Source organism: Achroia grisella, unplaced genomic scaffold, assembly GCF_030625045.1.
Source record: "Achroia grisella isolate CSIRO2021 unplaced genomic scaffold, CSIRO_AGI_Agris_v1 utg1320, whole genome shotgun sequence".
NCBI lineage: Eukaryota > Metazoa > Arthropoda > Insecta > Lepidoptera > Pyralidae > Achroia > Achroia grisella.
Window position 1 is genome coordinate 204,975 of NW_026712621.1, and position 16,817 is coordinate 221,791.

The window sequence follows — 16,817 nt, forward strand, 5'->3', positions numbered from 1 at the left end:
ATTTAGTCTTCATTTATTTTTTTTCTCTATTCACATTATTCACACTAAAATAAATGTTATCTTAATCATGTAAATGTTATTTGTAAAAAGTCAGAATCAGTTCTTTCCTGCTCTAACTATACATTGCGAGCTACCAGAAAATTTGATTTATCATAAGTGTTTATAATAGACCTACTAGTAGACCTGCAGATATAAAGGTAGTTTGATTTTATTTGCATACACAAACAAAACGGCATTAGAGAAAAAAATTATGGCTGTTTTATATTATGTAGAGTTGATTGTTCTTTTATTAATTGTTAACTGATTGTTCTTGGTATTTTTCTTGTAAAGAATGATAAATACGATATATAAATCTGACCGACAGCTAAAAATAAACTTTATGTATATGTCTCTAATTAAATGTCCGGTGAAGGAAACAATAGTAACAAATGAAAAATTATTGATAACCCCGAGAAATGTCGGCGGTGAAACCATCGGACTCTTGCGATGACCTGTATGACCTCATGCTCATCTTATCATCTTCCACTGGTGCCCTACCAGCGGAAATCATTAGCGCAGGCGGGGGTGTACCATTCCATTAAAATCCAAAAAAAAACATCCGAGAAACGGCGGTAGGGTCACCTGTATGGTTGCACCTTAAAGTTAAATATACAACAGCGAAATGTCGGCATGTCAACTGTTGCATTCAACATAAGGTCGACAGACGATAATTGACAATACTTCTGACTAACCTATCTGGGATCAGAGGTGTAACTGATAATATGTGTAATCTAATTACAGGAATCATTTTGTATTTTGAATGTATTTAATACAAGTATGTAGTATTAAAACGACCTTCATCTATAAAGCTAAGTAGGCAGAGATATTGTATAATACTGTCGTTAGTTTAAAATTCACAATACTCTTTAAATATATCTCTTTGGAGGTGATATCTAATGTAAAGATATTGTTACTTGCAAAAGCTGTAGATAGCTTAAAAAGGCGCATACCTTTTTAGTTTTCTTAGATATTTTGGAAACTTTTATAAAAAGAACTATATTTGCGTAACAACTACAAATAAGTATCTACTTATAAATTAAAACTTCATAACGACTTGGTTGTTACTTTGATCAAGGAAAAAACTGATGTCTAGTATTTAGCACACAGCCGTAATTTCCAAAAGTTCAATTTGAACATTGATATTAGAAAAAAGAACGAAAAATGTTCCAATATTGTAACACAAACAGTAGTTCAAGAATACTGATAATAAAAATAATCATAAAAATATGAAATAGAAAGATTTTCCAATATATCATACAAAAAATATATATCTACAACATATCCCAGTACGAAACTTTGAGACCAAACTCAAATAGACATGGCACAGAGACAGACATGGTTAGTAGCTTAACTGGTCTAAAAAACAAACAACTCATCCGCCTTTGTTCTCACATCTTCCGGTTACGCCGAACGGCATGACATTAATTTGCTTTGCTGCTAAGCGAACTCCGTCATATCCTTCCGGAAAACTAAACTTGCGTCATAGTTACCTTGATATTAAAGAATCCATGATAGCAACTAGCCTACCTCATCGCTAAAAACCTTTATCTATAACTACTTTATTAATCAATAGCTACCCACCCTGGCCTCGTAAGGGTGTCCATGTATTATACATATTCCTTCTTCCTTCCTCTTAAATCACTCTATCTACTGCTAAAAACTGCATTAAAATCCGTTGCATAGTTGAAAATATCTAAGCGAACTAACAGCGAAAGGGACTTCATTTTATATTACGTAAAGATTTAAAGTTTGTTTAACATAAAACTTACGTAGGATCTCAGAATCGATCTTTAATCGGAGTCAAATAGGTACTTACAGTTCAGATATTAATCCTATCCATCATATCTTAATATCCATATATATGTTCTAAACCTAACTAACGACTCTATATTAAACTATGTCTGCCATCGATAAAGGAATGATAGATTTTTCTTTACATCATTAGACAAACTGACTCTCCTTCGTCTATGAACGTTATCTGGGTACCTACTCATCAAGACTAGACTAGATAATTAACTGACTCGCAATATATTTTCACAAGATAATTGAGTCCATGTGATTACTCCTTTATTGTGAATCTAGCCATCGTCTACCAATAGTTTCATCAAGATAAATTATACCTAATCGAATAGAAAATCTTAAAAATCAGAGTACTTTACGTATGTGAACAGGCTATATATATATATGTGCAAAAATTTATTAAGAAAATAGTAGAACAGACAGATAAAAATCCAATAATGTATTGTGTGACGTGATATTAAAAATTGTTCTAATAGAAAAATATTCTGATGTGACATAAATATAGTCACTATGATATTCTATAAAAACTATTTCTATTTCTATTTCATTGTCTGTTTGCTATTGCAATGGTAATGAGAAACTACTAAACTAATACTATGGATTCCAAATATGTATTAGTTTTTAAAAATGTTGATGAAATTATAATCTAGATTGGTTTACTCTAATAATGAAACCTCAGTCTTATCTATTACATCGGTAAGCAATTTGCTTTATAAGATGTGTTTCGGTTGCAGGGTGTAAATGAGAAAGTGAAATTATAGCATAAGTAATAGAAATAGAAATATCTTTATTCAAATAAACTTAATATAAGCACTTTTGAATAGTCAAGTTTTTTTATTCTACCGCTTATTGGGAATGCAGATTCATCACAAGAAGAATAAGCAAGAAACTTGTGTGTTGCTCTTTTAAATAAATATTGATTTACTTATATTTAATTAAAAACAAGGATTAAGCATGCGACAATCAACATAGAAACCGCTACGCACTTAATCTCTGTTCAATCAGATAACATTGTCATGTAAGTAGCATGGCATCTTAGTACTCTAGAATGGCAACGCTTTATTGGTGTCACAGAAGTAACATGATAGCCTAATGTCCGTAGATCTGTTTATGGATATAGGTAATCATTACCACTTACCATCAGGCGAGCCGTCACTTTGTTTAACATTCCAATTGCTTAAAAAAGTAGTGGCCTAAATATAGCATTGCGAAGAACATACTCAAATTTCAAGGGTTATACAAAGATCTTTCTAGCTTGAGACACTAAAAATTATATACTAGAATACAACTGAAATAAAATCCTGTAATAAGCTACCTGGCTATTGTCATAATAATATAAGAATACTTTTTTATTTTAGTACTTCAGTTCACTTACGTAATTCTACAGAACATAAACCGTAATCTCTGCCAAGATTCCTGAGTTACAGATGTTATGTTATATCCTGCCATAAAGAAATATAGTACAGTATATTTTTATGTTCTTCTCGTAATATTATGGTGAAAATGAGAAATGCTGATTAATAGTTAGGCTTATCAGTATTTTTTTTTTTTATTATGCGATATTTTTAATTTAAAACTTTTTTATTTAACTGCCACCACCGGCTGGAAAATACATAGTGATTCTCGTAGTGCCTCTCTTATGCCTCTATACCTTGACCTATCGCAATCTTCGAAGAATAACTTCTAAATAAAGCTGTTAGCAACAAGAATATACTATTATGATGTGTGCCTACTTTATACAACGTTTAATTCTGTTAAGAAACTTTTTTTTCTAACAAACGTACTACCCGTGTGGCTTTATGATAATATAGGATTTTATAGTATGTTTATACTTTTATCCGCATTAAAAATATATTTATATTTTTTATTTTTGTGAGCATGTAAGTTAAAATAATGAATATTAGAGATAATACTTCCCTCAAGAGACTTGTGGTCAGCAGTAAGTCGGTAATGGATTGTTATGGTGACAATCATGAAAATAACGTCCCCATAGAGGATTACAGTCGTGGCCACCATTTTTTTATATTAGAGAAAACCCAAAAGTTGATTACGAGACATATAAAATCGACTATAAAAAAGTAGATTTTACATACTAACATTAATTATTTGTTTCCTCCGACTCCTTCATTTGAGTATGCCGTAATATGTTTTTCTTTTCCATTCATCCCATACTACGTGTATACGTGAAAACACTAATACTGTAAATAGAAATATGTGTCTGTCTGTTATAATTAAAGAAATTGCTTAGCAATAAGGCCGTCTAACTTTTATATTATCTTCCGTGTTTTCGTTTATTTAAATATCTGGCACAAAACATGTATATCTCGATACTAATAATAAGACACAAACAATCTCCAACCATCAAGCAATATTTGCTTGGTGGTTGGAGATTGTTTGCATCGGATTGACTACTTCATAAGTACTGGTAAGTATTACACTGCTGCAGACCAAGTGCATCTGGAAGCGAACATACATATACGGATTGAGCTGTTTACGTTTATATTTTTTACTAATATAGTTTATAAGTTTTTGAGTATTGAACGAAAAAAGAAAACCAAAGTATAATTTCATAATATGGATCAATACCTAAATGAAATAAATAAATACGAAATTGTGTCTTTTTTTATGTTTACACGAAGTCTGAGCTGAATGAAATTTGAATAGTAAATTGTATCAAGAGACCAAACACAGACTATCCTATAAGCTAACGAAGTTCCGGGTAACGGGTAGTTTGTTATAAATATTCCCAAGGGAGTCGATTGTTTCCCGACACTGTAGATAGTTCCAAGTTAAGTAAACAATTATATGTATATTAATGTTGGTAAATGTGTTTTTGCCGGTTATTATATTGAGTAGCAACAAGTGTTTTCTTTCCTCCAAAATAATAACAATATCTCCGGATAATTCCTACAACGCCATCTAGTCATAAGCTAAGCAGAGCTTGTGTTATGGATATTAGACGACTAATAAATATTCTAAGATAATTTTTTTTATATATACATAATATACATAAGCCAGACTAACACAAACAATCATGAATATAAATGTTTATACTGAGCGAGGAATCGAACCCGCAGCCAGAAGAAGTAAAGCGGTGTGCTAATCGCTAAACCATTGATTCTTTCAATATATTCGCAGTGACACTTTAAATTGTAACATGTTTCTCAGTCACTTTCTATCTTATTAACTACATATGAACTGTCAATATGCCCTCAAACCACCAGAACCGAGTTCCTAATTACACTTAATTCATATCTTTAGAACCGCGTTTGGCACATTGTACATACTTAATGACGTTAATTAGGCTATTCTACTTGTACATATGTTTATTCGTATTCACGTAACTTAATCACTAAACCTCTTAGAAGTGCTAAAGAAATTAATTCAAGTGAAGTCAATTTAAATGTGAACTGAGTAATTAACGGTTTTGTGCAGCAAACGAACTCCTGCGGACAACGGAAACGAACGGCTCACCTGATCGTAACTGGTAAATATCGCATATGAACAATGACTGGGACATCAAATATTCATTTCGATGGACTAATCATGCCTCCATATCCTGTAATTTGACTACCTTACCTCACTACATATTTTACAATTTCGCTTAGCGACTGAAATAACAAAAACGACAACAAAACAAAAAAATACACTGTCTTCTTAAGCAGTGTCCAATTCTAAAACTAATATTGTAAAGAGACAAAATTAGATTTATTAATAATTAATAACTATTTAATAAATAGATATATTTTATTGTTAAGAAATGAAACATATAATGATTGCGATGACACCAATGCGAAATCGTTAGTATGTGATAAAATATTTACCCGCATGTCCGAAAATCTGAATTTTCCCCGTTCAGTTAAAAATCTTAATCTTAATAATATATGCCAGAATACCGATTTTTTTGTTACTTTTACAGATACATCGTGAAATGTCCAGAAAGGAACCATTAGAATTTTGTCTTACACTCTTTGTCTTTCCTGTGTCAGTGCATCGTAACTTTAAAAGTTCAATCTTCATGAAACCCTACATAAAGATGTAAAATGGTGACCCAACTCGCAAGGGTTCCCTTTATGCGACATGAAATAGCTAGGTACACTATTACCACAGTTTTACAATCCGTACACGCTATGAATTTACTTGCATAGAACAACCGTAGGGTTCAGGGTTACCAATCAGATACCAAATCAGGCGAGATAGGGATATAGGTAAAAGATTTTTGCTCTTGGGGACAAGGACAGATTCATTTAAGTCTGTACGAGATTTTGACCTACGGAAATCCATCAAAATATGATCAGCTGACCCGCTGTACTTCGTCTGCATCACACTTACATGACATCTTAATATTTTGCTCAATTTACGTAATATCTTACTGTAAAGTTTCATAAAAATCAATTCAATAATTTTTACCAGAAAGAGTAACAAACGTCCAACTATCGGTCCATTATCACAAACTTCCGCGTTTATAATATTGTAAGATATGTAATGTAAATAATGCTTGAGAGTTAAATTGAGCAAATATACGAAATTATTGTCAACTTCATCCGATACTAAATATTTAAAAATTGACAACCCTAGTAGGTTTCCGGAAGATAAGTATTGCTATTCCGCAAAGCAAAGAGAGGTGTCGAACAAAAGTATACTTAGATGCCAATATATACAGCTTTTTTTACTAAAGCTATAAATAAACCTAAAACAGTTACTATTTATCACGTGATTGGCGGTATCACGGACTACGCGTACTAAAATGCATTGTAAATAAGCTAGAGTAAGGACCTCTTATCCTTATACAAGGAGTATTTAGGAGTATTTAGTAGTGACTTAGTAGTTATTCTTCAATGGGAATACAGATTCAGCCAAGAAAAATTGACTTCTTTTCTTTTGCTTGATTCACTGACATTATTATTTACTATTATATTATTAACATTATTATTAACATATTGACTTCAGAAGCGATTTGATACCGCAGCTATTTTCTTAGAACTAATTAGATACCAACCTGTACTCTTGCTCATTTCAAAATAATTTATATAACTTATATACATGTATTATATATATAATTCCTTCTTCTAGAATCTATATACTCTATCTATTAAATACCCGCTTCAAAATCCGTTGCGTAGTTTTAAACATTTGAGCATACATAGGAACGGACAGACAGCGACTTTATTTTATATTATGTAATGGAATAATGATACATATATCAAATTTGTATGAAAGCAAACGGGCTTATAGCAACAGTCAATCATAAGAGTCAAAATATTTTGCATACATTAATGGAGTACAAGAGATAAGAGACTTATAATTTATCAATTTTAGTACAATTTATGCTGATTATATTTTACATACCTACTTCGGTAGATACATGCGAAGCTTCCAGACCGGTTAAACAAGACATTGATAGCCAACAGATCAACGACCTTAGATAACAACCGGATCTTAACAAAAATCTTAGGTAAATTTTAGTGCCGATTTCAATTTATTAACTAGGACAACCAGCGACGTCGTTCTCTTGGCATTCGGAATTACAAAAAGTTTATAACATTTTTCTTTATAAAAATTTACATGGTACTTACCACAATACATTAGAGCATACCATACTCAAATCGGTTAAGCTATATTTGAAACTAATTGTGCCCGCGGTTTCACCCACGTTCAATTTCAATAAAAAACATAGCCTACGTGTTATTCTGATGCATAAGCTATATTACTGTAAAGTTTCATCAAAATCCGTTCAGTAGTTTTTACAAGAAAGAGTAACAAACATCAATACTTACACAATACAGAGAATATCTAAAATAATTATTATGCATTGTATTACGTTGACAAGTCTTCAATAATAGTTTTTCCTATATATCTTCCATGTACAGACAACATTAAGTTACATTTTTATTATATGGGTAAGTTTAACATAATTTATGCCACATATAAATGGGCGATAATTTATAATCTGACTCTTGTCTCTCTGACTCTATTATATGTTTTATAATAATTTATTTAACGTTAAATAGTTTTGAAAAATATTGTGTAAATTTTGGTGTGGTTCATATCCATACTTACGTCATAAATATAAAATTGTGTTTATCTGTCTGTTGACTATATCTTTACAACTAAACGGCTAAACGGACCTCACTGAAATTTAACACTATCTTCGTATTATAGATCATGAGGGTACGGATACTTTTAACTCAAAGAATAATTTCGAAGCGGGTGAAATAGGGGATGACAGTGCAAATGAAATGCGGGTCAGTTACCAGACTACTATAAACTAGATGACCCCGTGAACTTTGTATAACCTACAATATATTTTATACGATACGATATACGATTTTTTGATAAGAGAGCATCCATCCTAATCACCACTCTCCTAATCACTTGAGGTACCACGTCGGATATATCACGGATTTTTCTATGACAGCTCCACCATAACATGACCGCTATAAAATGGCAATTTATTTATTCATTTGCATTCCGTAATATTACTATAAGGGTTAACATATTACTACAAGAGCACTACGAGCCCTAGTGGGCACCAGCCAGTTACGTCGAAAGTTACTTTAAATATTTTGTATAATATTTGTATTAAAACATAAAATCAGTATAATATACCGATATTATTATTTACAAGTTATCTCTGTTAACTTTAATCTTTTTTTTTTAATATTCTGGTAATTTATTATATATGAATAATTACTTTCGCTATCACTAAATGAATTCAGAACTTTCAGAAGTTTTAAACAGTGAAAACTTCAAACTGGGTCTTAATATACACGGTTACGAATATAAAAAATACGGTGGTCTCCATTAGGTTCCCTCATGCATTACCTCTCCTTAAAGCTCAGGTTTATACACTTCGTATTAAATAAAAAAACCAAAAAAAGTCATTACGAGTATACTATCACTACTGTCTAACTTCACGCAAACAAAGTCAACGACATAGTTGCATCAGTAATAAATAATAATATAAATCATTATATAGATAGTAAATAACCGTGTCAATAAAAACAAAACCATTAGGTCTTTTTAATGTCACATTGATAACATTAGACGCATAAAAAAATGGAAACTCCTGATAATATGTCACCTAGATTTGATCTGTCGCAATTTCTTCTAGGTTAACAGTTTGGGTTATCACAACTAGACGGCAAAGAAGTTTTATGTCCCATTTATGACCAATAATATATTATAAATCATAATTAACGGGTTCTTAACATGATCTATTCATTTGTTAATTACACTTAATTATATCTACTGTAAATGAACTGAGAAACTCTAAAATAATATAATATCTCCAGGATATTCACACAACGCTATCTAGTCCCAAGCTAAGCAGAGCTTGTGATTAAATGGCTTGTCTTATGGGTACTAGACAACTGATATAATTGCATAGATATTATTTTATAATTACCTAAGACACCTATAAAACATCCAGACTGATCCAAAAATTATACTCATAAATACAAATGTCCGTAACGTACGAGGAATCGAACCAGTGACTATCGGAAGTAAGGCAATATAAACTGCTAGACCACCGATGCCGTCAAAATATAAATTAACTATAATTTTCGACTTGGCTGAATAAAATGCATAAGAATCTCAGCTTTTACTCTTTCAAACAAAAGTTATCTATTATCACACTATATTAGTGAAAAAAAAAAGATAAAGATAAGAAAATATTATAATACATATATACTAATATTATGAACGTGGAAGCTTGTGAGTGTGGATGTTTGTACTCTTTCTCGCAAAAACTATGGAATGGATTTTAATGAAACTTTACTAGAATTATGTGCTATTCTGAATTAGAAGCTACACTTCTACATCAGAATAGCACATAGGGTATAAATTTGAGGCGGGTTATACCGCGGAAACAGCTTGTGAGTTGACTCGCTGTTACCGCGGTTTGTGTTACTATTTTGTAAATATAAACTAAATACTAAATTACACAGCGACTGCTATTAGAAATAAAAACAGGAAACATGCGTAACACAATTTAGCACCTGACTAATGAGGCTGATATATCAGGTTTAATTTCTATTTAGTTAACTAATGAGTCTGAATGACTCACTGATCACACTCTTCCATGCTAATTAGTCAGAATCGGTTCAAGGGATCAAGTGTCAAATTGGGTATTCTTTAATTTGACAGATAATACTTTATCTTTAATATATAAAAACGAAAGAAATATGAAATAGAACCGTGACAAGGCAAAAACTCTCTCTTTATTTCTGCATATGTTAAAGCTTTATGTAAAATCATCTAGAAGAATTAAGATGAAATTTTTACAGAATGTGTTTTTAAATGCGAATAACAAATTTAATTAAATGCTCCCAAAGAGGGAAATATTACAATTTGTGAACCTTTTTAATACTCCACCTACAATTTAAAAAAAATATTAATAAAATAATAGATGTCGTTACATGGATGCTTAATTTATTATTTAATGGATTTATAATATTTCGTTTAATTCCGTTACACTGTGACCACATATATTCAGCTTCTTTTTTACCGACCAACACTGCTGCTGGCGGTACTACGACCTTCTCCATTAACCAGTGATTAAATTAAATTATTAAATCTACATCCATATTGCAGTATTGGTGTGGATTCAATAACGGTCGGTATTGAATCCACACCAATACTGCAATATGGATGTAGATTTAATAACTGAAATTAATATACACATGCAAGTGGCAGCGAAATTAAAATAATCCATAGATCCGTTATAATTAAATGATTAGTGTAATGGATGGCAATTTACATACGCATACGCATATAAAATAGCGGTAGGTATAGTAAACTAACCACTACTATTCAATATCGACGTCAGCAAACAATATATAATTTCACAAATACCACCTAACCTGTCAATAAAAATCTTACCAAACTTTCAGAATGTAGAAATAACACACATCATTGGCTTTGAACTTGACCCTTGCGTTTTGCAAGTGGCTATGCCCACTGACAAGCGAGCTATTCACGCAAGAACTACCATTGAGCACACACGAGCCCGCGGTAGAGCTAACAAAACAAACATGTACCCAAATCCCTTCGACAGAAAGCATTCAACGATCAGACAAGTCTTAGATCGTTTACTTAAAGACTCAAAACCATTGAGAAATAAACCTGGCCTCTTAAGAAAGGATAGTAACAGTTCTTCGTGTTCAAATTCATCGGCAAAATCAGAAAGACGAAAACGCCATTTGTTTGTAGTTCTGCCATGATTGGATTGTCTTGTGCTGTATAAGTGTCATATATTTCACAACTAGTCACCACGTATTCCTGCATGAAAATTGGTAAGTTATGCTAATAATAATATCTACAGATTAAATAATAATAATAACCCTGATCTATTCACACAACGTCATCTAGTCACAAGCTAAACAGAGTATGTGTTTTGAATACTGAACAACTGTTAGAAACACATAGATGTATTTTTTTTTAATATGTTCATACACAATATGCATGGAAAACCTAAAACAATACAAACAATTATGTTTGCATCGTGCGAGACATTGAATCGGCGACCATCGGAATTAAAGTGGTGTGCTGCTAAACTATATAAGCTGTCAGTGAAATAAGACACTGATTTTTTTCTTTTTTGTCACGTTATCTACTATAAGTACAAGATTATTCTTCAAACAATTGTATTAATGGACAATGATAGTATAGTGCTCCCAGCTTGCATTAACGGTATATAAGTATATTAGCCATGTAGATCGATGTTTTATTAACATACAAGAATATTAGTTTATATTTTCACGGAAGTATATTTATATCTATAATTTTTACTTTTATGGACTTCAACATAAGTAATATTAAATGTTGCGTATGATGTCAACCATTGACAATGTATCTGACCATCTCAAATAGGATAACAGTCATGCAAATATGTTTTGATTAAATGAATAATCTTAAGTAATAAAGAAGATTTTCGAAGGTTATAAAACTTCCATACTGGTCGCCACACAAGTGTTTAAAACAATACAAGTTATTAAAAAATCAGACTTAGGTACCTAGAATTGGATACATTTGTAAGAAATAATATCAAACTAGAGAAAACCGCGATTCAATCCGGTCTCAACAGTAAATATTGCGGCATACGAATATATATTTCCACTTTACCACAAATTAATAGTTGCGAAGAATGAATTAGACAATTCAATAACATCCAACCGACCCAATAAAATATCCAATGCGCATTCAGGTAGACCTCTGTCTCGCCTGTTTCAGCCGCCAAGCAGCTTGCTTCGTAAGCTGTTTTAGTTGTAGCGTGCAGATTGGCAATGAAAGTACAGGATAAGGAGGTAAGAGGATTATTAATAATGTGGTCTAGTGTCCCCATTGCTAGCAATGTACCACGTTAGATCGACCTCCACGCGGTTACCCCTGGAAACTATCATGGTAAATTCCTAGTGATTGACACGATAGATAAATTATATGACACGATAGATAATCTTTTTTGGGTGGGTAGACCCAATACATAACAGTCGTAATTTTTTGTGCTCCTTTTATTTAATTCAATTTTTTAGTATTTTACATATGTATTAAAATTTAAACTAACCTGCAGTTTGGTTGACCGTTAATACACTTTCTCACAAACACTCATCACATTTGCTTCATCATGGACACTACAGCAGAGCAACTGATGAAAAGTATTAATGAACTGGCAGTTATGTTCAGCAACAGAATGGAGGACTTTGAAAAAGACAAAGGCCAGCAGCCAGGTTCGTCGTCCAGTACTAAGTGAAGACATTGGCCGCCGATTATGCGACCTTCAAATCCTTCGTCTGGAAATCCCTGGGCTTGCTTAAGTCGCAGGTGGAGTTGCTTCAGCATGGAATGGATAGATTGGAGACTCATTTCGCAGGAAGGTCTTACTTTTTCATGGAGTTAAAGAGGAAGGAGGACACCCTTAAGAAGGTATTGTCAACTATAGCTGATCGGATGAAACTGAAAGCCTGTAGCTGTTGAGTCTTGTCACAGATTAGGTGCTAAGAAGGAGCGAGCACGTCCTATATTAGTTAGGTTTTCATCAGTGCATCTCCGATCCAAGGTGTCAAAAACCAATCTGAGGGGCTCAAGTATCTCCATCTCTGAATTTTTAACAAAACTTCGGCAGGAGATATTCGTAGCAGCTCGTAACCATTTTGGAATGAAGAAATGCTGGTCTGCTGATGGTATAATTACTATTCTACTTCCAAACAAAAACCGCAAAAAAATATCGATGGCCGAGTTGAACCAACTGATTTCCCTGCATTCGATGAATATCGCCCGTGATTAGGTGTCCCTTTCATACTATTACACTAATTTGTTAATTTGGCCCAGTTCTATTTGTTTCTTATGGTAAATATAGTTATTATTTTATTTCTTTTGTTTATATCAGTTACTTAGTTTTAATTTTGTGTCAGTAATATCTTTCTACTTTTTATTTCTAATGTAGGTAGTTTGTAAACATTAAGAACTGACATCTGACTTTCCTATTAATTTATGATTTGTCATTCATTTAATGTGTCACTTTCAATAGTCAATGTCACTTGTCATATTTATTTATATACATTCTGCTTGGGCCTGCGTTTTATATTTGCTATTTTTATGTTAGTTTTAATGTGACGTTTTATTGAATACCGTTTCGTATATAATTATGTTTCCATGCGTAAGTTTAGATATAATGTTTAACTGTAAGTAAATCTGGACCTGGTTCGTCTTGTCAACCTATGCAAGTTAGTTGTTAAAATTTTTTTTTTTTGTTTTAATATTTTTGTATTGTAAATTTATTCTATAAGCTTTTATTTTTATTATTTATTCCATAAGCATAGTTAGCTATATTTTAATTTATATGCATATACATGATGATTATTTTTCCTGTTCTTCCTCTGATGACTTTGAAACCGCTTCCAGTCATAATTCCTCTTTAGCTGAATTCACTAGATACTAAATTATTAAATGTTTTTGATAAGAATTCCAAATTCCTCTCCCTTGTGCATGTCAACGCTCAGAGCATTTTAGCTCATCACACTGACTTTCTAACATCTTTCAGCGCCGGCATAGTCGATTGTATACTGGTTAAAGCCCTCAATACCATCTACTAGTTGTTCCATTAATGGATACAAACTCTTCCGCAATGACCGTATTTTAGTTGGTGGTGGTGGTGTAGGAATATATCTTCGTATCAGCTTGCAGCCGAAGTGGTGTTAATGTCTCAACCTGAGTCCACTGGTGCTCTTGAATACCTTTTCATCTCTTTAGTGGTTCACCATAAAAAGATTTTACTTGGAGTACTGTACAGCCCAAATAATAAAATAGATTATTTTAATACTCTGGAAAATGTTTTAGAAAAATTAGTGCCAGTCTACGATCATACTATTCTTATGGGAGACTTAAATACATGTCTAATTAAGGCTGACTACAGATCCGACAAACTATTATCTTTAACATCTGCTTTTGATCTTACTTTCATTAAGCCAACCCATTATTTTCCAAATAGTAGACCTTCACTTATAGATCTCATTATAACATCTCATCCCAATTTGGTTATCTCTCATGGGCAAATGTGCTCTCCTTTCTCACAACATGATCTTATCTATCTTTCGTATAGAGTACGCCCTCCTAAAACTAGGGGTAGGGTCCACTTACTTCGCGACTTTAAGCATATGGATCTGGACCGTTTACGCGATGATTTGAGAGGCATCAACTGGTCTAGTTTACTATCAGCTGATAACATTGATGTGATGGTCGAAACCTTAAACAGTGAACTATTGAATTTGTACAACACTCATGCGCCCATTCGTCCTGTTCGGGTTAAGCATGCGCCTGCTCCCTGGTTGTCTCCAGTAATAAGGAGGACTATGACTAAGCGTGACAGGGCTAAGTCCCGGTATAAACTTGACAGGTCACAAATAAATTTTGAAATGTATAAAAAACTACGTAACATTTGTAACAGAATGTGTAGGGATGCAAAACGCCGTTACATTCATTTCACCATTCAAAACCTAAGCCAGTCTCAAGTGTGGAAATTTCTTCAATCACTAGGGGTGGGTAAATCCACCGTAATTTGTGAAAATAACTTGGACCTTGACACTTTAAACACTCATTTCTCTACTCCCCCCTTTATCTTAAGCAGCGCTGTCAAGGCCAGTTCTCTATTACATCTCTTTAACATAATACCACCGGATTGCTCTCCTTTTAGCTTTAGTTCAGTGTCCGTAGATGCTGTTAGAAAGACTATCCTTTCCATAACTACCAAAGCCATCGGTAGTGATAGCTTAAGTCTCGATATGATTTTACCTATTTTGGAGGAAATATTGCCCGTTATCACTCACATTATAAATTACTCCCTTACGTGCAATGTTTTTCCCACTCAATGGAAAAAGGCTTTTGTTATTCCTCTTCCTAAAACTTCCAATCCGACTAGCTTCTCCCAATACCGTCCCATATCCATTCTTCCCTTCTTTTCCAAAGTCCTTGAATCAGTTGTCCATAATCAACTATATCATTATCTCTCTGCCAACCACCTATTATGTCCCTTCCAATCTGGTTTCCGTCCTTCTCACAGCACTACTGGGGCACTGCTCAATATTACTGAGGACATTCGACTAGCTATGGATGACACTAAGCTTACTGCTATTATTTTACTGGACTTTACTAGTGCCTTTAATTCTGTTGATTTTGACATTATGCTTGGTGCTCTGCGTGCAGTCAATGTGTCTATTCCTGTTATCGAATGGTTTTCTTCCTATCTTCTCGGTCGTCAGCAGTGCGTGAAAGTAAACGACGCCTCGTCAGTTTGGTCTACCCTCACTGCTGGCGTGCCGCAAGGCGGTGTGCTTTCTCCTTTAATATTTATTAACAACATATCACGCATCATTTCGTCTCCCTACCATCTGTATGCTGATGACCTGCAATTATACCGGCACTTTTCACTGTCAGAATTACCACAAGCTATCGGAGCATTAAATAAAGATTTATCTGCCATTCAATTGTGGGCTAATTCATTTGGCCTCGTTGTTAATCCTGCAAAATCACAAGCCATGATTGTAGGTAGCAGTAGGTTGCGCTCTAGATTAGACTGGACTGAAGTACCACCAATATTCTACAACGGTGTTACTGTGACTTACACCGATAAGTTAACAAATTTAGGTCTCGTAATGGACGGTACGCTGTCTTGGTCGCCTCACATTAATGAAATTAGTAGACGTATGCACTTTTCATTTCATTCGCTCAAACGTCTCCAATACTTTCTCCCATTCAATACCAAAATTATGCTCGCTCAATCTATTCTCCTCCCCGTTCTCGACTATGCCGATGTTTGTTTCATTGATGTGACTGAAGAGCTTCTAAACAAACTCGAACGTCTTCAAAACCTAGCCATCAGATTCATCTTTGGTCTGCGAAAATTCGATCATGTTTCTGTTTTTCGTAATAAATTAAAATGGCTCCCTGTTCGTCTTCGGCGTGATATGCATATCCTTTCCACTCTGTATAATATACTCTATGATCCCAATTCTCCATCGTACCTCCGTTCCCGGTTTCAATTACTCCCTCCACCCACTCGTCCAAAACGTAGCATGTCAGGTTCAGTCTAGAATGTTGAAGCTTCCTACATGTAGAACCCATTTTATGGGAAATTCATTCTCTTTTAGAGCTGCTTTTTTGTGGAATAATCTGCCAATTCACATTCAGGAAAGTCCTTCCATCACCACATTTAAAAAAAGATTAAAATCTCATTTTCTCTCCATCAATACATGACGTGGTTGCAAATGTAATCATTATATGTAATAGTTGCTTATGTATTTGTTTAGGTATTTATATATGGTTATTTTATTATATTTATAATATAATATTTATTTATTATATGTATTGTATTTTATATATTTAGTGTGTGTATGCTTTTTTTTTTGTTTGTTCTTTAAGTATACATTGGAATATCTATGGTTATGTATTACAACCACTTAAAAACTCAAGCACTATCGTTGCCC